Here is a 21,007-nt window from a genome sequence, read left to right on the forward strand (position 1 = left end):
CAGCAAAGGGCAGAGAGGGGCAGAAACAAAAGGGGTGGGACTGAGGGCGGAGAGTCACCCTGAGGCATGCTGGACCCCCTGACCGTGCAGAGAGAGGCTGCTCGGCCAGAGAGCAGGTGGCTTCATTTGCCTTGACCAGGTTCAGCCAAGGAAGTTATTCAGGTCTGTGGCCCTGCGCTTTCAGAAAGGAACCTTGGCAGCCACATCCTGGTAGCCAAGCCCATGCCCTCCCCTCTCTCCAGCCAGCGAGGGGAGCCGCGTGGCATTGAAGGGGGCAGAGCTTGATTTGTTTGGGAGCTTCCATCGTAGGTCCTCGCAAGGCAAGATTACTGTCCCAAAGGAGAATGAGCAGGAACATTGTGAGTGAGTGTGTGTGTGTGTGTGTGTGTGTGTGTGTGTGTGTGTGTGATCATGTGTATAAATGATTGCAGTAACTCAAGGAAGCATATGAATGGATGGCACGGAACCATGGCTGGAGAAGGTCAAGCATTGCCTTGGCGTCCAAGAGGCCGCACCTCCTGCTGCTTAGGGCTGAGCTGACCTTTCCAAATTGGATATTTCAAGGCCCCCTGAGGCTATGGTGGAAGTGTGCAAGTCTGATTTCATTTAAAATTGTATTAAATGGGTGTATTTATAAAACAACCATTAGTTCTATAATTCCTTGGAAAAAAGGAAATGCTTATGAGACTATAGAGGATATCAAACCCTTCTGGAAGCAGGCTGAGGATAAATATTATGGCAGCGTTTTCAAGCCACAGAGTCAGTAGCTGAAATGGCACCTCCCCTTCGCACACCTCCGGCTCACCTCTGCCAAGCCATGCAGCCACTTGTCGACTGGCTTGATGTAATCCAGTTTTCAGAGTCCAGCACCCTTTTGTGCTGACTCTAGACTGAAGCTGGGCCCTCCCCAGATGACCTTTTCTCAAGCTGTCCGTAGAATCTTGAAATAAATTCTAACTTTAATAGAATTGATTCCCAGCTGAATGCTACTATCGCATGCCTTTCTCTTCTCCAGAGCTCATAGGGAGTCCCCTGGGGGCAGATACAGCCAATGGTGTCACTGCACCTGCGCACACCATCCCTCACGGCCAGCACTCTTAGAACCAGCCCCCGCCTCACCCCTGCACCAGCCAGGCCCATTCTCAGGAGGCTTCAGAGAAGTCAAAAATAGCTCCTCAACCGAAAAAGCTCAGGCCCCTGCTTTAACATGAAAACCTTTGAGGGCGGCCTTTTTTTTTTTTTGGCTTCAAAGCCAGCATGATGGCCAAAGCTTCAAAGACAAGTCAGTGCTAGCCTTTGATGGGCTGGTGTCTTCAAAGCAGCGGTCTTAACCTTCATCTAGGTCACAGACCCCTCCGGACACCTAACGGGAGGCAGGGGGCCACATGCCATGAAACACACAAGCTCAATAAAAAAGGTGCCTGCCGTTACAGTGGGCTTGTGGACACCCTGAAATTACCCATAGACCCCAGAGTAAGAATTCCTACTCTGATATCAGAGCCACGGTGTCCACATCAAGAAGTCTTCCCTAAGTCTTCTCTGAAGAACCCCAATGAGCATAACCCCTCTGATCTCACTTTTCAATGTCTTTACTTTTCCCTCCTTCTCAGAGCTATGCTCCTGACATTAAGTAAGTACATATGATTTTGGTTGTATTTTCAAATATCCAGCATCCATTCTGATTGGTAGGTGCCTGTGTCTGATCAGTTTATTTTGAAGATTACTCCTGCATTCATCATTCATCCACCCATCTGTATAGATCTTTCCATCTAACCATTCATTCATCCCCAGTCTGCCATTTTTTTTAGAACCTTCTATGTTCCAGGAACTATTTCAGGCACTGGAAAGACAGCAGAACACAGGACACAGATCTCTGCCTTCATGACATTTGCAGTTACGTGAATAAAACAGCCATTACAACGTAATGAGATAAATGCACTGGGGGAGAAGAATGGACACTCTGAGAGCATACAGAGGGGGAAGTTAGCCCAGGTTTAGGAGCAGAGGATAAGAAATACTTTGTGAATAAAAGTATATGTAGTTGAGAATAAAGGATAAGCAAGCGTTACTCAAACATAATGCGCAGAAGAGCAGATGAAAGAGCATACAACCATCTAGACTGCAGGGATGGGGAACCATTTTCTGCCATGTGCCATTTGTATATTTATTACATCATTCATAGGCCAAACAAAATCATCAACTTGAAAATTAGCCTGCTAGAGTTGGTCAAACATTTCATTAACTCACCCCTAATGCCTTGGCAGGGCCAGACCAAATGATTTCATGGGCCTTATACGGCCTGTGGGCCAGACGTTCCCCACCTCTGATCCAGAGGTTTGAGTTTTCTCCTGAAAGCCATGGAAAATAACTGCAGAATTTTAAGCAGGATAACAATAATCAGATTTGAGTTTCCCAAAGATCACACCAGCCCTCCACAGAAGAGGATGGGTTAGAGGGATCCAGACTAAAGGCAGAAGCCAGTTAGAAAGCCATTGCAATGTTCCAAAAGGTGGCCAGACTTGATCATGGCAGCAGGGTTGGGAAAAAGTGAGTGCTTTGGTGAGCTACGAAAGGCAGCAATGGTAAGATTTGGTGACTGACTAACTTCGGGGGTGGGACCGAGGGAGAAGGAATTGCCAAGGATAATGCATAGTTTCAGTGTGGGTAACCAGATGGCTGGGTGCGCCACTTACAGGAATGATAGAAAATAATCCAATTTGTCAGGGAGGCAGGGTGGTAAGATAAATGCAGCTTTAAACAATTTGAGCTTAATTTGTCTGCAAGGTATTCAAGCAGAAGACCAGTAGCCAATTGGATCTAAAATGCAAGGAAGCTCCAGACTGGCGATACAAATTCAGGGAACACTAGTGCACACATGGTCCCTAAGGCCTGGGGTAGAGAGTGCAGAGTAAAGAATCTTAGCAAGGGAAGTGTTGCAGTCCCCCTCAGGGGACATCCTGGAGATGGACCCTAGCATTGCTTAGCTGTCACTATGATTGGGGACACTGGTCGGCTTTTATTGAGCAGGGGCCAAGCATGCTAAGTCTCCTACATTGGAGACTTTCCCACACAAAGACTCCTTCATTTTGCATGACTCTCTCCCTGGTTATAATGATATGAACTTAGATTCTAGTTCCAAATAAACACAAAACATTTCTTTACATTATTACTGTCACTACAAGGTAAGGTGAGGGAAGATTTTTTTCTATAAAGAGGACTCCCATATTTTTATTTCCAGCCCAGATTCTCTCCTGAAGTTCTGACATCCATCTGCATGGTCAACATCACCACTTGGATGTCTAACAAGCAAATCAAACCTAAATTGTCCAAAATTGTCCAGCAAATCTCTCCCCTCCATCACCACTTGCTCCACTCTCTTACCCACCTCCATGGACAGCGACTTCAAGTTGCTTATGCCAACATCCTCAACTCCTCTCTTTTTCTCACTTGTATGCAATCATCAGGGGAATCCTGGTAGCTCTATTGTCCAAATACCTGCAGAATCTCACCCCATGTTCCCTTCATCATACCATCATCTCACTCCTGCCTGGCTTGTTGCAATTGTACCTAACCGACCTCATGACTATCATTCCTGCTCTTCTAGTTTATACTCAACAGCAGTGAGAGTGAGCCTAGCAAAACCTGGATCACATCATTCCTCAGCTCTAAGCCCTCTGACAACTTTCCATTCATTTCACTTAGAGAAAAAGCCGAAGTCCTGACCATCACCTACATGGCCCTCCAAAATTCCTCCCCTGGGCCCCACTTACTCTCTCATCTCATCTCCTTTACTCTCCTTCCAGCCTCAGGGTACTCCTTACTCTTCCTTAACACAAACATGGCAACCACAACCTTAAATTGCAGCCTTGGCATTGGCTGTTCCCTCTGCCCGAAATGCTATTCCCTCAATTATCCAAATGGCTAACTCCCACATTTCCAAGTTTTGGCTCAGATCTCAACTTCTCAATATGGCCTACCCTGACCACCAATTTTTACAATGGCAATTCTCTTCCAGCTAGCCTCCCCGATCTCCCTTATCTTTCTTCCACAGTTCTCACCTTCTCACATAGTATGTCATTTATTTATTATTCAAGGGTTGTTGCTATTGTTGTTTTTTGCTGTCTTTCCATCCCACTAAATATAAGTTCCATGAGGGCAGGGATCTTGTTCACTTCTACTTCCCAAGTGTCTAGAATAAAACCTGGGAAGTAATAAGTACTCAATAAATATTTATGGAATGAATGAATGATAGTGAAATCAGCTCTTATGCCTTCCTCCCAACACACCTATTCTGGTTTAAATTTCATGAAAGGTTTTCTTCTTGATAGTCAAGGGTTAGCATTCAAAATCAAAAAAAACAAAAACGTATTCACTTTCTCTCTCAGAATAACCACTGAGCAGCAGCAATAACAAAAATTAGAGATTTGCTTTTCAAGACTGCTGTCCCTTCTAGGAGTTCAGACCCACCAGGAACCTCAGCTATGTCCTTCATTTAGGCCATGACTGTGAAAAGGTTGGACAATGAGTCTGAAGTAGTTCAAGGTACCCAGAGGCTGTCAGAGTAAATAACACTCAGTTGATAACTCAAAATACCACCTTCTATATATCTTTGAGCAGCTCTGATCTTTGGGACATTCTTTAATTAAGCCATAGTCTTAAACTCCCTCTAATCTTCATCACGTAGCCTTGGTTCTGCTTTCTAGAAAGAAAAAGGACATGGCTCTACCTTCTTCCACATGGAAATCTTTCACTGGGTTGAAGACTGAGGTTAAGTGCCAAGCCTTTTCATTCTCTCTCTTTCTGTCCCATCTCCTAGTCTTCTCACTTAACCATCTCCTGGTCTTTCAGCCCTTTCTGCTAGGACACGAGTTTCAGTGTCTTCGCAGTCTCCTCTGCGTGGGCTCAGATTTCTCTCTTTCCCTCCTACAGTTCAGGTCCCACAAGATTCTCAATGGGATGTAGCAGGTGCATGGAACAGAGCTCTACCCGACATGTTAGTTATTTGGGCAGCAGCTTCCCATTTGCCCAGAGGTTTGAATTATCCTAAAAGCAATGGAGGGTAACTACAGGGCTGTAAGCAGGAGAATAATGATCATACGTGGGTTTCTCTAGCATCACCCCAGCTCTCCAGAGAAGAGAATGGATTGGAGGAAGCACACTAAAAGCAGGGAACCAGTTAGAAAGCTGTGGCTGCCTTCCAGATAGGGGCTAGTTCATCTGAAACCTTTGGCCCCTAAATTCTTCTAATACATATTCTATGCGGCTAGACTACCTCTGCCTTCTGCTTTTGAACTTGGATTTCTGTATCCCTTATTCAGGGGCTTGGAGCAAGGGCCTTCATTTTTTGTTGTTTGTTTGTTTTAATCTTTTAGTCAATCGCTTACCTCTTTGCACTCCTATATCAGGCTTTAAAATTTTGGCATCATTTTTCTGTGTATCCAGCGTAGTTGTTCATACCCTACCCCCACCCCTGCCCAAAAGCCTGAGGCTCCTTTAAGAGAGACTCTGGGCCATTTTTACTTTCTATCCCTCACAATCCAGTCCCTTGTACCAGCTAACCTCGTGGCTGTTGAATTAAACTGCAGCAAAAGGGGCTGAATTAAAAGCTACTTTTAAAATGCAAATATGCTATCTGGGCCCCACAAGACATTAAGATACCCATTAAAACCTTGGCATGGAGTAAACTATTGAATCAGCTAATAACTACTCGGTAGGCTAAGAAGGGCTGAAACACGGGAGGGTACAGTTTGGACCCAAGAAAGCCCAGAAAAGAGACAGGGCCTAGAAGCAGTGAGTTGGCTGGAAGGCAGACAGGTTGGAACCTATCTTACCTAATAATAGACAAACATGCTAATTGACTGTACCTTCGCGACACCCACCAGCCAATCAGGAGTATGCAAATTAACCCAACAAAGATGGAAGGTTAATTTGCATACGTGGCCGCCAAGCGGCCAGGGGCAGGCAGGACACTCTGGGCCTCTGAGCAGCATAAGAAGGCAGAAAGGTGGCTCCGGCTAGAGAGAAAGCGGTGCCGATAGCCAGGGAAAGGAAGGCCCATTCTGACATGAATTTTCATGTGTCGGGCTTCTAGTAAATATAATAATAGTAAAGGGAGCATGAACTTGGAAGCCAGAAGATACTGAGTCCCAGTTCCGCTGCTGCTTTCACGCTCTGTGACCTAAGGAAAGTTAATGAACCCCTCTGGGCCATCATCTTGCATAGTTTGATGGCAGAGGTTTGTCCAGCTCATCTCTCTTTCTGATCAGTAGCAGGTGTCTCCTTGCCGTGTGGTAGACTGCTGCCTGGCGCATAGTAGGTGCTCAAAGAGTGTTGGCTTAATGACTGAGAGGGACTGTGGGACATCAGCCTGACACGGGTGAGAAAGCAGCGCCCCTCTTGTTCACCATCTCGCTCTAGGTAAGCCCTTCCACTCACAGTGCTTCATTTTGAAAATCTATGACTCGGGAAGTTCAATGCCTTCCTCTCAGTCTATCGCAAAGACTACCGAGAAGGTACACAAAGCACCTTGCACACAGAAGTTAAATAAGTATCAATTCTCTCCATTCCCCGTCGCTCACACACCTAATGTGTCTCCACACATTTCCGGCCAGAGAAGACATTGCTTGGTGAAAGGTTTGGAGTGGGCCAGGATCATGCACCTATGACATGAGGCCATAATGCAACAAAAGAACTTCTATTCCAGGCACCTGGGTGCAGGTGGGCTGAGTCCAAAAAAGGAATCAATGGTGACTGAAGGAGGAGGCAGGGTTTTATTGACTTCTGCTGGCTGCAAACAGTTCTGCTGACATAAGGGCCCGGTCCTTCGTTCCTCCCGTCACCAGATGTCTAGTGGTTATCTAGGCTATGCGGTGCTCAAGGCTGCAAGCTTTCTGCAAGATAGCTGCTAAGTGTTTTCTCTGCCCCATTTTATTCTCTTTAACCTTTTCACTTGGCATCTGGCTCTCCCTGAAACATTCCCTTCCAAATGGATTTCCGACCGAAGGAGACATGGATTGTTTTTGGTGGACTCTCCCGAACTCTCCGCACGTGAACTTGGACGGAGGCTCTGTGCACTCAGCTGCTTTCTGCCAGAGAAAGGGACAAAAATGTGCATGTGTTCACACCCCTCTGAGCAATAGCAGTAACAACCCGACTGCAGCAGCCAAGCGCTGGTCCGTGTGCCTGTGAGCTTCCAGCAGTCCTCAAATACATGGATGTGAGCCCCATGGAAGCGGAGTTCACAACTCACAGGTGCAAGAGCGATTTCTCAATTAGCCATAATGCTGTTCTTCCCCGTGGACTTCTGGAGCCCTGTGGACGGAGGGGCTGGGGCCTGGTGGGGACTCGGCACAGCGATTACAGCTTAGCCACTGGGATGTGGATCCCACAGGCTCCTGATCTTTCAGTGTCGCCCTGTGAAAGTCCACAGTGGCGATGCGCTCCACTTAAATGAATGGGCAGGCTCGGGGGCAATCTTCATAAATTCTCGCCAATGTCTGGACCTACTCAGAGGCCCCTTTCTCTCTGATCAAGCTGAATGGTCCTCTCGGCCCAATTATGTCTGCAAATCTCAACTTTCTCTTTCCACGGCGCTTCTATCTGTCTGCGCCCGCCGCCCTCGCTCCTCCCGGTTAGGATGGATAAACAGAGCAGCAGGAGAACTTGCACTCGACCTTAAAGGGAGGAGGAGTCCGGACAGAGGGAGGGAGGCAGACAGGCGTTCCCGGTGGGCAGGGGCCCAGCTTGGAAGGAGGACCACCAGGAAGCTAGTGCCTGAAGAGTGGAGGATCAGTGGGGACGCAGGGAGATGAGGTTGGAAACAGGTTGGAGTCAAGTTGGTGAGAAACGCGATGGCCTCGTGAATGTATTTTTAACTTTATTATGGAACCCGTGGGGAAATATGGGAGGTTTTAGGGAAAAGGGATTTTGTCACTGGCCCTGTGCCTGTGCTGAGGACAGACTGAAGCAGAGACTAGAAGCCGTGAGATGAGTGAGGTGTATTCAGATTTCTTATTTGGGGGAACAGAGGGGATGTAACGCAACCCAACATGTTCTGAGCCCAATGGTGTAGCAGGCACTTCCCCAAGGCTGTAGGGAGCTGAGATATGAATTTTACCCTCAAGATGCATCATGCAACACAAATGCACACTCAGCGAACACTGACTGGGTATCTACATTGTTGGGTAACAGAATACCCAAGTAAGCGTGGCTTATGCAATAGAGCCCTGAGTTAGCTCACACGACAAGAAGTGTGGAGGTTGTTGTGAGCGTGTTAGCCGATGAGTAGCTAGATGGTTCCTTCTCCCAATTCTCTCTCTGGATTCGGACAGTCCGTCACCCCCCGGGAATGCAGTTCCCACGTGGTTGGAGGCTCTGGCTCTGAGCCAGCCACAAACCTGCCATTGGCTAGTTTGGTGTTGCTTTCCCAGATTTGCTGCCTTTGCAGCTCCCTGAATTCGTGTCCATAAATCCAGCCAGCCACCCCTGGAGGAAATCCTTTGTCCTCCCAGCATTCCCCAGGCCCGAATGCTCAGGCGCCCTACTCCTTTCCCAGCTGAAACTGCTCCCTGTAGGTTTCAAGTGTAAAGGCTCTTTTGTAATCTAAAGAAATAAAATGTCGCCAACCTCCTCTCCCATGAACACTCCCTACTCCAGAAGGGGCATAATGGCTAAAATCTAGGGTGAATGTAGAGTAGCTTGTAGAGAAATTTCAGTTTTATTAATCAAAATAGAATTGTAGCTTGGCAGCAGTGACTCTTTATACATTTTCTAAAAAGAGAGACAGGTGAGTTTGTGAGATAGTCTTCTCTATCTACTTTACAGACAATTCTAGAACATTCATGGGTGTGAGGACCCTAAACAATAACCCCATCATTTTTGGAAGGTGTCTGACCTCTGGTCTAAAATATTTGGTGTTCACAACAATTCTATGGAGATGTTTTAAATGAGAAAGCCAGAGCCCTAGCCAGTGTGGCTCAGTTGGTTGAGCGTCTTCCTTGTGCACTGAGAGGTTGCCGGTTCGATTCCCAGTCAGGGCACATGCCCGGGTTGCGGGTTCCATCCACAGTAGGAGGTGTGCCAGAGGTGGCCAATTGATGATCCTCTCTCATCATTGATGTTTCTATAGCTCTCTCCCTCTCTCTCTAAAATAAATTGTTTTACAAAACAGCCCAGCTGGTATGGCTCAGTGGTTGAGCATCGACCCATGAACCAGGAGGTAAGGGTTTGATTCCCGGTCAGGGCACATGCCCGGGTTGTGGGCTTGATCCCCACAGGGAGCATGCAGGAGGCAGCTGATCAATGATTCTCTATCATCATTGATGTTTCTGTCTCCTTCCCCCCCTCCCTTCCTCTCTCTGAAATAAATAAAATAAAAGATAAAATAAAACAAACATATTTAAAATGAGGAAACTAGGACCATAAGATTTTTCAGAAAAAAAAGGCGTAGCTGGAAAAGCAGGGCTTCAGTGTCAAGCAAACATGTATTCAAACCCATGCCCAGACCCATGTGGTGTGGGAATTCTTCCTTCCCTGCCTTACTCCGGCACCTCTCACCCCACTGAAGTGAAGCTAACCTCTGCTTCTTCACGCCCGACCCCTCCATGCCCGCACCCCGCTCAGCGCCAGGCTCTGGACCAGAATGTGCAGGGTGATTTGTCATTTTACAAAACAAATACAGTTTGGGTGAGAAGAGAGCCAAGTGATAAATAATCTCAGAGCAGAAAGCTACTGTGGAAGTTTTAGAGCAAAAGAGAAAAACAAAAACAAACCCCAAGAAAACATAAAAGCTCAGGATGATTTATTTCATAATTTAAAAATCAAAATTGCCTTCGGCGGTAGGACTTGTTTGCCCAGCTTTACCCTGGAGTGAGTCATAATGGCTAAGTTATAGACCCTCGGAAAACCAGGCCTTCTCTGGTGGGAATGCCGAGATGTCATTAAGCCGGGAACCGCGTGCGGCTGTGCCAGACTCAAATGGCCTTTGAAATCGAGACCAACCGAGCCGCAGCCTCAGGGCCAGTTCCTGCACGCCCGTCCCCACAGCCCCATCCAGAACGTGGCGGGAAAGAATTGTGGGGAGCAGAAAATCACTTTGGCCTTAGGGACAGGGCCCAAGAGAGATGTGAGGAAGCATATAAATTCAGTGGTTAGTGGGACAAGGGGAAGAAGGCTACTGATGACACAGGGCAAATTGAATTCTGTCTGCCATGGGGCACAGTCTGGATACAGCCACAGGAAGTCCAGGCCTGGACCAGTTATCCACTGCCATGAAAATGCCGTAGAACAAGCAGCCCCAGACCGCAGAGGCCCACAGGAGTAAGCACTGATTTTCCTTTTCTAACAAGCCTGTGAGCCAGGTTTAGCTCATCTCGCTGGTCTTGCTGTTGCATCTCCGGCCACCTGCGGGATGACTGATCTAGAACAGTTTCACCCACCTGGGGGATGACTGATCTAGAACAGTTTCACTCACATCTGGCCGGCTGGCTATTGGCTGAAGCCATGGAGGTGCAGGGGAGAAAAACATTTTGCCTTGACCCTCTTAGGGCCCCTGGCTGGGTCCAGAGATGAAACTGACAAAGACAGGGTAACAGGAGAAAAGCATATAAATCTAGTGACTGTAAGTTTTAAATGGCATAGGCGCCTTCAGAAGGAAGCGAAGTGGTTAAGCCCGAGTAGTTTGGGCTGAGTTTGATGAGGTGTGGGCAGCGATGGAGGAATAGGACAGAGCAAAGAGGAAGAGGTGCATGCAGTAGCCCGAGGGAAATTTTTAAGCCTGCTCATTTGGATTCTTCTCTGCGTCCCTTTCTCTTCAGAGATAAGGATGCTCCTTCCTCCAGGTGTGGGTAGGGCACCTCTGGTGGGAGGGTTTTATGAGCTGCTGTGAGGGACAGTTTCTCAGATTCCTTCAGTTTCAAGCCTCCAGGATGCAGGGTGCCATATTTGGGGTAGCAAGTCCTGAACCCCATCAGAGATAACTGGCCCGCACGTCTGCTGTCATAGTATTTGTTAATATTAACATCAATAGAGTTAAAAACACAGCTTCGGAGCCAGTCTGCCTGGGGTCTACACCAGCCTCTGCATGCTTCCGTTTCTTTATCTGTACCCTGGGGATCATAAAACTGCCTACCTAGTAAGGTTTCGTGAGGATTCAATGAAACAATTAAACTGCAGTGTGAAGCACAGCCCTGGCACCCAGTAGGAGCTCAGTCGTATGACGGAATACTTTGTGAATGTGGGAGGGAGAAGAAGGTCTCTCAGGGCATCCTCTGGACACGGATTTCCCGTTGACATGTGTGGGCAGAGTGTGAAGAAATTTCATGGTAGGAAGGGTGGCATTCTCCCTTTTCACTTCCAGAGATGACCCCCTCCTCTGCGCCGGCCCCCTCACTTACCCACTCCGAAAGGGTTGCTTTATCACGTTTCCTTTCCGTCCACCCTCCCACGTGCTCTGGGGAAGGAGAGCAACTAGAAAAACTGCCAACTGCCATCCCTGGCAGTTCCATAAGGTAATTAGGTTCTAAGCAGATACACGCACCCACCTGCCGAATGGGCTCCGATGGGTCTCAGGAAGAAGGGTAAAAACATCATCGCAAAGAACAAACACCAGCCCACAAATAAACCAATAAAAATGTCACCGGTCTCCGAGCCAGCTTGCCTCGGCAGACGGGGAAGCCGGGTTTCAAACGGAAACATACTTTTGACATCTCATTTGGGTTTTTAGGATGGATTTTGCATGACGCCCGAGGCTGCCTTGCAGGGGACCTGGGAAGGCCTTCTCTGATTAGTGGGGCTGATGATCCCCTCTGAGAGGTGAAGGCTGCTTGAAAATTCACCCCACTAATTAGCAAGAGCCCAGGCTGCCTGGGATGGTCTAGGCCCTGTGGGGAGTTATGGAGTTGGCAGTGTGGGAAGACCCATGCTGGAAGCTGTGGTACCTTTGGCAGGGGAGAGGGGTGGGAGTGGAACAAACAGATGGGGGGGGGGAGGCGAGATCTAATGTTTTGAGCACCTCCCTGCAATAAGCACTCTAAATGGAGTTGCATTTAATCCCCACAACAAACCACAAGGGACGTGTTTTAACGCCTATCTTCATGGACAAGGACACCGAGCTCCAAACGGGTTAAGTACTTGCCCAAGTTACACACCTAGGAAGGGAGTGAAACCAGGACTCTGATTCACCTCTGCTCTCCTCCTCCTCCAGAAAGCCGCCTTTTCCGAATACTGATGTAAAGTCAGGGCCTTACCCTATAGAAGCTCCTCCACCCCCCACCCCCCCGATGGGTGACGTCTGTCACCTGCATGCTGAATGACCCAGTAGCACGTTTACCACATGTCATGAGGGACTTGCATAGCTAGGAAGTGGCAAAATCAGGGTCATAACCACAATGTATGTGATTCCAAAGCCCAGGGTTGACAGTTTGTGAGATGGGTGGGACTGTGGCTGAGCTTCAAGGGAGAGGTGGTGTTTGGAATGGAGGAGGAGGCACAAGAGGTGGATGGATGGGGACTCAACACAATCACAGGCCGAAGTGACACATACTGGCAGGCACCTGTCTCCATCCTGGCTACCAGCGCCCATTCCTTCCTCTTTCCAGTACCTCATCCCCCACCTGACCTCATCTTTCCCTTCCCCACTACTCCCCCCTGCTTTTGTTTCCCTCTCCGTCCCATACACACACATATACCATTTTTATTTGGGGGGAGACATTACCCTAAACCCCTTATTGCTACCAAAACCACATGGGCTGGGGCCAGGGCTGGATGGACAGACACCTCTCCCTACCCATACCCCTCCTGTGTGTGGTTGGAAAATTTTTTCTGAATAAAGATCTACTGAAGATTTCTCCTGCCCTTCTTTGCCTCCATGCTTCTGCCTACACTCCTGCTTCCTCCTGGAATGCCCACCCAACTCAATCTGACCCAGCCTTCAAGGTCAGCCCAAGGTGCACTACCTGCTGGGAACCTTTGTATCGTTCGCCCATCCATTTAACAAGCATCTATTTAGCTCGTATTATGCGCCCCGTGACCTTGAGGTGCTGGGGAGTCAGCAGTGGACAATATGAATGAAATCCATGCCCTGATGTAGCTTCTCATTTAGGAGACAGAAAATAAACAAATGCAGCTGACCCTTTGAACAGCGCGGGGACTAGGGCCACCAAATCCCCGTGCAGTAGAAAATCTGTGTATAACTTCTGACTCCCCAAAAAACTTAACCACTAATAATCCACTGTTCAACGGAAGCCTTACCAATCACATAAATAGCCAATTAACACATATTTTGTATGTTACACGCATTACACACTATACTCTTAAAATAAACGAAAGGAAAGAACATGGTAAGGAAATCATAAGGAAGAGAAAATGCATTTACTGGATTGATTGAAAAAAAAATCCACATATAAGTGGACACACAGTTTAAACCCATGTTGTTCAAGGGCCAACTGCATACAAATAAAAGCCCAGATCATGCCACGTGTCGATCCGTGCTGTAAAGAAGAGGAGCCGTGTGTGGTGATGGGGTGGAGGGGCGCGCTGAGCTACTGCAGGCAGCGGGTGAAGGGAGGCCTCTCTCCTGAGCGGACTCCTGGGTGAAATGGAGCAGATCTGGCCAGACCTGTTCAGGAAACAGCAAGGGGGCAGTTAACCTGGAGCAAGCGACAGGGAAGGAAGGCTGGTGGGAGATGGTGGCCCAGCGGGAGCAGGGCCTTGCTGCCCCGCCCAGAACTGACTGCTCTCTGCTTGCCCTTCGCCGCACAACCCCAGGCCATGTCCTTCATCTTTGTCAACTGTGGACGTATCAGTCCTCCGTGGGGCTGTGACCCACCAGGGCTGAGGACGCTGTTCTCTGCATCATTGTGGCCCTAGTGCCTAACACAGAATGGCTCTCATGTCTCTGACTGGTACCAGGCACGGGTTAGGAGGACTCACTGGAAGGTCTAGGTAGCAGTGGTGCGTGGAGTCAGCCATCACGGCACCTGTGGTCCAATATACCACATCCACGGGGCTCAACAATCTAGTCTAACCGGTCTGATCCCACGCATGTGTGGTGCTCAGAGCCAGGAGATGTCACATCTGTGATCTGTGTGCTGGTCATCAGATGGGTTCCAGCCACAGGGACAGGACCCCATGGGAATGCTAAGTGGTAGATAAAGGAGCTGGGAGGCTGAGACTCAGGACAGAACTCCAACTGCAGCTGTGAAGTGCTACCTTCAATAGGAAACCGAGGCAGGAAGCCTGTGTATGAGGCTGGGACTCAGTGCCCCGTAGATGCCCAGGCTCACCCCCAGGTCTGTCCAGTCCTAGACTTGTAGCTGCTACCCGAGTGCAGACAGTACGCCTGCTGGAGTAGGGTCTGGAGGGACCCTCCATCCGGAGACTGAGGACGCATTATTTCTGGCCTCTGCAGAGACACAGAGACCACCTGGAGCCAGGGATGCACAGAGGGTCCGGTGATGCCAACTTCTGCTCCCCCAGCTGCACACATCCTGCGCACCATCCCTTCCCCTGCCTTCTCCCTCTGTGAGCTCCTTGGAGAGCCTCCCGTGGCTATCTGGGAGGTGATTGGGGGGAGCACTTCAAGTCCAACGGAGCTCTCCTTAGAGCAAATTCTGAGCCCGAAAAGCAATTTGTAGCTGCAAATGCATAACAACTCCTAGACCCACCCCCGCTTCTCCTCCTCCCTCCAGTGATCAATCAGAGCTTTTAATTAGCTCCCTTGGCTTTCCTGTTCTCCTCCAGACTTGCTACCCCATCTCTGGTGAAGCCCCCGGAGTGGCTGGATGTGAAAGGGCTTTTCCAGTGAACAGTCGACCTCCATCTCTGCAGGCACCATGCACTCCTAAACCATGTGAAGCAGCCTGGTGCCTCAGACACCAGTCACAAGATGGGCAGAGCTCAGAAAAACAGAAGGCCCCCCAGGACCTCCTCGTCTAATAGGCTCGTTTTACAGACAAAAAACTGAGACCAGAGAGAGAGAGAGATCATTCTCTGTCATTTAGCTTGATTTGAGCCTTTGAAGAAATTGCCTGCCTCTCTATTTTACTACCTCTTAGTTTATTTATTTTTTTTAAAATATATTTTATTGATACTTCACAGAGAGGAAGGGAGAGGGATAGAGAGTCAGAAACATCGATGAGAGAGAAACATCAATCAGCTGCCCCCTGCACACCCCCCACTGGGGGTGTGCCTGCAACCAAGGCACATGCCCTTGACCGGAATCGAACCCGGGACCCCTCAGTCCGCAGGCCGACGCTCTATCCACTGAGCCAAACCGGTTTCGGCACCTCTTAGTTTATTTTAATCTCTATTATTAGTCTTCTCTTTTTGGTGACTTTATATGAAATACTAGGGGCCCAGTGCACGAATTCGTGCACCTTGAAAGGAACTGTGGGCCGCAAGGCTGCAGTGGGCACAGGGGTGGGTCTCGGCCCATCCTCCGCACCCCCGCCCAGCCCCTCCCACCATGACCCCAGTCCCCTGTCTGTGCGCAGCCCCGCTCCCACCACCGCCACTCCCATGCGCTGACAGTGCTGGCCCCACTCACACCCGCTGACAGCACGGAGAGATTGGGGCCGGTGCCAACAGTGGTGTGAGCAGGGCCAGCGCCATCAGCAGGTGCAAGCAGCAGCTACTGCCCCAATCGCCCCTCAGGAGCAGGGGGAGGTGGAGAAGCCCTCAGGGGGGACTGGGGCCGGGAGCTGCCGCTCTCACCCACTGATGGTGCTGGGCAATCGGAACCAGCGCCAGGTGCTGGCAGCAGGTGTGAGTGGCAGCTCTGGTGCCAGCAGCGGGTGCAAGCGGGGCCGTCACCAGCAGCGGGTGTGAGAGGCAACTGCTGACCCCGATCGCCCCTCAGGAGCAGGGGGAGGTTGAAAAGCCCTGAGGGGCAATCAGGGCTGGCACCGGGCACCAGCAGTGGGTGCAAGTGCTGACAGGACCGCGGGCACAGGAGCAAAGAATTTTTAGGAACCATCAGAGGTTTGCCCTGATGACAGTGACCGGTGCCCCACCTTGGTCTGGCACCCCCCACTCACCTGCTCTACCATCCCGCTGCACCCACTTAATCCAATACCAACTACTTCCTTTGGTTATCATTCTATGTAATTATCTTTTTTTAAGTATATTTTTTATTGATTTCAGAGAGAGGAAGGGAGAGGGAGAGGGAGTGATAGAAACATCAGTGATGAGAAAATCGTTGATCAGCTGCTTCCTGAATGCCCCGCACTGGGGGTCGAGCCTGCAACCCAGGCATGTGCCCTAACTGGGAATAAAACCATGACCTTCTGGTTCATAGGTTAATGCTCAACCACTGAGCCATGCTGGCTGGGCTATTTAATTATCTTTAAACATACTGATCACTACCTGCAAATGTCTTATGCGTTACTATTTTCTGTCCTCACCCCTAAAATGCAAACTCTATGAGGACAGGGACCTCATCTATCTAGTTTATTGTTGTATCCACATTGCCTGAAAAGTAGTAGGCATGGAACAAATATTTGTTTACTGAGATGAAGGAATCATTACCAAATGGACTATAAGACAGGGTTAGAGGAGGCAGAAGACAGAACATGTTGGGAGTTCAACTTCACTCAGTCAGATGGCGAAGTAAAGAGGGGAGTCATAGGATCACACATGTATTTTAAAAGCACGCTCTGCTGTGTGGAGAATACCGGTATATTTTATGGAGCAAAAAGAAGATGCAAGTGGACCACTTAGGTGGTTGTGCAATGGTCCAGGCGAGAGAGGACAGTGGCCTGCTCTAGTGTTGCAGCTGTGCACATGGAGAGATACGAATGGCTTCAGGATGTGTTTTGGAGGCAGAGCATTAAGGACTTACTCCTGATTGGAATGTAGTGACTGAGAGAAAACAAGTCATCAAGTAAACAGTCCCCAAATCCAAATCTCCAGGACAGAACCTTTCTCCAAGCTCACATACTCAGCATCCTAGTTGACATTCCTACCTGAATGTTCTATGACCGTGGTCAGCAAACTGCGGCTCGTGAGCCACATGCGGCTCTTTGGCCCCTTGAGTGTGTCTCTTCCACAAAATACCATGGCCTGGGCGAGTCTATTTTGAAGAAGTGGCGTTAGAAGAAGTTTAAGTTTAAAAAATTTGGCTCTCAAAAGAAATTTCAATCGTTGTCCTGTTGATATTTGGCTCTGTTGACTAATGAGTTTGCCAACCACGGTCCTACGATAAGTCTAAAAGTAGAATCTTTATCTTCTTTCTACTGAAATAAACATTCCTTCTCCTTATCTTTATCCATCACTTCAGAGAAAAACCCTGATTGGCCCATTTGGATTATACACCCGCTCCTGGGATGAAGGGATTGGGGAAGTATGATTGGTCAGGCCTGGGTCACGTGGGTGGAAGAAGGCTATGATTGGCTAGTTCCCCATAACCACATAGAATTGAGAGAGGCAGTATGCCAAAGGATGGGAGGGGGGAGCAATATCAGAATGCTTGGCAGACAAAAACAACAGATGCCAACCACCAATGGCACACTATTGGCCTCACGATGAAAGATAAGCCCTTTAGTATGGCATACAAGGACCTTCGCCATCTGGCCCTGTCTGCCTTCCCTGCCTCATCTCTCAGGCCTCTAACAGTGCCCTGGCGGCACCGAGCCGCCTGCTGTTCCTGGAGGAGACCCTGCTTTCTGTTGTACCTCCAGCCTCTGCTGGGAATGCCCTGCCTGCGTCTTTGCCCAAACCCTGTTTTGTTCATGTGCGTTGTTTTAAGAGAAAGCCCTTCCTCCTGAGACTCAGGCTGCCAGGGATTCTGTGCTTCCATCATTCATCCCCTGCAGCCTTGGAAGTGTCTGCTTAGCCCTGTGTGTGCGCTGGGCTGGGAGCTCCTTGAGAAAACAGCTGTGCCTTTTATCTCTATTTCCACCCACATTTGCAAAGCCTCTGTGAGTGTTTGCTGCCCTCGTGAATAGGAAGAGAAAATCAGGGAGAAAGGAAAGGAAGGAGGGAGGGAGGGAGGGAGGGAGGAGTTTTAGCAATGAATAAGGGAGTGTGTCATAATATAACAGAAGAACAAAGACCCTGGGGAAGATCCAGAGGTTACCTTCTACTTCACATACAAAAGTTAGACCAAGCTTGCGGCTGGGACAGGAGGCAGTGTGAGGGCAGAACACCGGCGCATGTCCCGAGGCAGACATGTGGAAGTGTCCAGATAGCACATTTCTTTCTGGAAACTCCCAGGTGTGGAGCAAGAGTGACCGTCATGCACAGCTGGTAGAGTGCACATTGGGACAAGCCTTTGGGGGAGCAATTATGGCAGCATCTTGCAAAGTTGAAAATGAACATACACTATGGCCCAGCTATTTCTGTTTGTCAATGTGAAAAATTCAAATCAGCCTCCATGTCCATTGGCAGGAGAATATGTAAATAAACCCTGGTGTGTTCATATATATGAATATAATACAGGAGGGAAAGGATAAAACAGCACTACCTACGTCAAAAGAATATAGGAAAAGAAGTTGTAGAAATACGTGTAAAGTATAATATAAACAAAGTTTTGAAATGTGCAAAACATACCAATAACTTGCTTATGGCTAGATATGTAGCACAAGTATAAAGTGTGCATGGAATTATTAAACTGGACAGCCCTGGTCTATGCACGAGCCTGCAAGAGCTGAGCAGGCCTGCTGAAGACAGGACATGGTGGACATCTATAGGGTCGCCAGAAGACAGCTGACTCAATGGCATGTAACACACACACACACACATGCACGCATGCCACACATGCACACATGCAATCTTGTATAATTAAATAGTTCATAGTTACAATTTTTAGATTAATCTGACTAAAGCATCCTGCTGTCAGCCATCACAATGACACAGGATCACAGTAATCCTATATGATAAAAGCCTAATGTGTTAAATGTCCAGTTGTCTGGTTGGCTGTTCAACCAATCAAAGCATAATATGCTAATGATATGCTAAAGCTGCTCAACCACTTGCTATTACGTGCACTGACCACCAGGGGGGTAGACGCTCCGACTGGTAGGTTAGCTTGCTGCTGGGGTCCGGCAGATCGGGACTGAGTGAGATGGGCCAGACATGCCCTGGAGCCCTCCCGCAGTCCCTCCCCGGTTGGCCAACCTCCCACATCCCTCCCCGACCCCGATCATGCACCGGTGGGGTCCCTCAGCCTGGCCTGCACCTTCTGGCAACCTGGGACCCCTCGGGGGATGTCAGAGAGCCAGTTTTGGCCCAATCCCACAGGCCAGGCCGAGGGACCCCGCTGGTGCATGAATTCACCATTTGGTGCATGAACTCACCATTCCAGGCATCTAGTTAATTATATAAAATCTGTTCGATACCATTGCATTTTTCAGCCAGCGAAAGGAGCCTTGGTCGTGAGAGCTGCTGACCTCGTAGCAGCTACCATGAAGTGGGAAACAGCTCTCAGTAAGGGAACACACAATAAAAAACATGAGGGTGTCAGAGCTAGACTGCCTGTGAAATTTTTCAACTCCAACTGTGTGGAGCACGTCAAAGAATTCCCAGTCTCTGACAGTTGGAGCCAGGGTCTCAAACCAGACCAGTTTCAGTGGTTCCCTATGTGCACGTCCTCCCATAGGCAGAGGAGAAGGAGTATTAACAAAGAAGAGATGTGTGCAAGGAAACACACAGAGAATAGAAATATTGAAGAAGAGGAATCAGATCGCAGGTGGCTGCTTGATTAGGTCCATTCTTATCCCTATGTTACAGGTGAAGAAAACAAAGCTGTAAAAAAAGTTATTTTCCAAGGATCACATTTAGGAATAATGATAATAATGACCATTTGCTTGCTTAGTGCAAGGTACTCTATGAGGCATTTTGAATTTCTATCTCATTTGATTCTTGTAACCACACCTTATAATTGGCAGTTAAGATTTGAACTCGGGTGTCTATAATTTCAAAGTCCATACTCTTCCCCCAAAATCATATTGACTCTCCAGGAGTTATTGTTCCTGAATAAGATAAAGAGACTCTGGTTTTAAAGACTTTCTATCTATAGGGGGCACCTGTCATGTAATAAGACTGCTATGAAATAATATAATCAGTACTGTAGTAGAAGAAAGCACAGGATCTCATGGGAGCCACAGCAGGGACCTATATCCTAGCTCTAATGGGACCCAAGGAAGGCTTCTTGAAGAAGGGACACATGAGCTGAGGTTTGGGGAACAGTGGAATTAACCAGAGGAAAGAAGGTATTGGGGAAGTCTAAGTTTGCAGATAACATGATTTTATATGTAGAGAACCATAAAGACTACACACACTCATACACACACTGTTTGAACTGATAAACAAATTCAGTAATGTTGCAGGAGGCAAAAACAACATACACAAATAAGGTGTGTTTCTATACACTAACAATGAACTGAAAAGAAAATTTAAAGAACAATCCATTTTCAATACATTCAAAAAGAATAAAATATTTGAGTAAACTTAACCAAGGAAGTGAAAAACTTGTACACCAAAAACAGCATAATCTTGATGAAAGAAATTAAAGACAAAAATATATATGGAAGATAGTCCATGTTCATGGATTGGAATATTTAATATTGTTCAAATGTCCATACTACCCATTGTAACCTCCAGATTCAATACAATGCCCATAAAAATCCCAATGGCTGTATTCACAGAAACAGAAAAAAAAGTAATTCTACAATTTATATGGAACTACAAAAAGAACCTGAGTACCCAAAGCAATCTTGAGAAAGAAAATAAATGGCTTGAGGCATCATAGTTTCTGATTTTAAAATATATTACAAAGCTACAGTCATTAAAACAGTATGGTTTTGGCATAAAAACAAATATATAGACCAATGGAACAGAATAAAGAGTCCAGAAATAAACCCACAATATACACTCGACTTATCTTTGACATGAGGGCCAATAATGCACAACAGGGAGAGGATAGTCTCTTCAACAAATGGTGCTGGGAAAACTGGAGGTCCACATGCAAGGGAATGAAATTGAACCCTTACACCAGGGGTCCTCAAACTTT

This window comes from Plecotus auritus (assembly GCF_963455305.1).
Source record: "Plecotus auritus genome assembly, chromosome: 3".
NCBI lineage: Eukaryota > Metazoa > Chordata > Mammalia > Chiroptera > Vespertilionidae > Plecotus > Plecotus auritus.